Source organism: Lepus europaeus, chromosome 3 (assembly GCF_033115175.1).
Source record: "Lepus europaeus isolate LE1 chromosome 3, mLepTim1.pri, whole genome shotgun sequence".
Classification (NCBI taxonomy): Eukaryota; Metazoa; Chordata; class Mammalia; order Lagomorpha; family Leporidae; genus Lepus; species Lepus europaeus.
In genome coordinates, this window is record NC_084829.1 from 155,752,658 (window position 1) to 155,754,032 (window position 1,375).

Below are 1,375 nucleotides of genomic sequence, written 5' to 3' on the forward strand. Positions count from 1 at the left end.
TTAAATATTCAATAAGCATTTTTTGAAAAGGTGAATTTTTTGTGTTTTATGTAATTTTTACCTATTAATTGAATCTTTCAAATTATGTCACTGGCTTTTAACTAAATCCTTTTTTTATTTTGCCTACTTGACTTGTCCAAAGACTGAGGGAAGTATGTTAAATTCTATGACATTTGGGTATTTATCAGTTTCTCCTTGTATTTCACATAGGAGTTGCTTCATATGTTTGTTGTTGTTGTTGTTGTTGTTGTTGTTGTTGTTGTTGTTGTTGTTTTGGCCCTGAGAAGGGCCTTTGGGTGGGCTCTGTGGGCGCGGGGGCAGCTCAGCCGCCGAAGCCATAGAGCGTGCGCCCTTGGCACTTGAGCGCGTAGACCACGTCCATGGCCGTGGCCGTCTTGTGCTTGGCACGCTCCGTGTAGGTGAGGGCGTTGCAGAAGACGTTCTCCAGGAAAACCTTGAGCACGCCGCGGTCTCCTCACAGATGAGCCCCGAGATGTGCTTGATGCCGCCGCGCCGGGCCAGGCGGCGGATGGAGGGCTTGGTGATGCCCTGGATGCCCGCTCAGCACCTTGCAGTGGCGCTTGGCGCCACCCTTGCCCAGGCCCTTCCTGCCCTTGCCGTGCCCAGACATTCTTGGGTTTCAGTCAGCGAGGGACTGCCCATATGTTTTAAAAGTATATACTTGGGTGCTGGTATGGCATAGTCAGTTAAGTTGCTGCTTGTGACACTGGCATCCCATATCAGCTCTGGTTCATGTCCTGGCTGATCCACTTGTGATCTAGCTCCCTGCTAATGTACCTGGAAAAGCAGCTGAAGATGGCTCAAGTGCTTGGATCCCTGAACCTACATGGGAGACCTGGAAGAAGCACCTGGCTCCTAACTTAAGCCCAGCCCAACCCCGGCCATTGTGGCCATTTGGGGAGTGAACCAGCAGATGGAAGATCTTTCTCTCTCTCTCTCTGTAACTCTGCCTTTCAAATAATTAAATAATTCTTTTTTAACAAATGTTTACACTTGGGTTCATAAAGGTTATTGACTATTGAATCTCCAAAGCAGATTTTACCTTTTGTCTAAAATGACACTATGCACTAATGTTTTTGCCTTAAAATTAACCTTACCTGAAATTAATATACCCAATTCATTTTTTTCTTTTAGTTTGCATGGCTAATCTTTGACCATCTTCTTTTTTCTTAACACCTCTAAGTAAATTTGTTTTACATATCTTTCTTGTATGTATTATATAGTTAGATACTTTATAGGAACACACTTTGAGATTTGTATGTACTCTTCTTATGTTTGTTATTACCTCTGTGTTTACTTTTCTGCCTTTTTGGTTTATGCTTTCTGCTCTTTGAATTCCACTGAAGCCCCTGGT

The 1,375-nt window shown here is 43.9% G+C and overlaps 1 pseudogene; it reads right to left on the minus strand.

The window, feature by feature from the left end:
- Positions 1-322: 322 nt before the first annotated feature.
- LOC133756275 (histone H4-like) lies at positions 323-631 on the minus strand (annotated as a pseudogene).
- Positions 632-1,375: the final 744 nt, after the last annotated feature.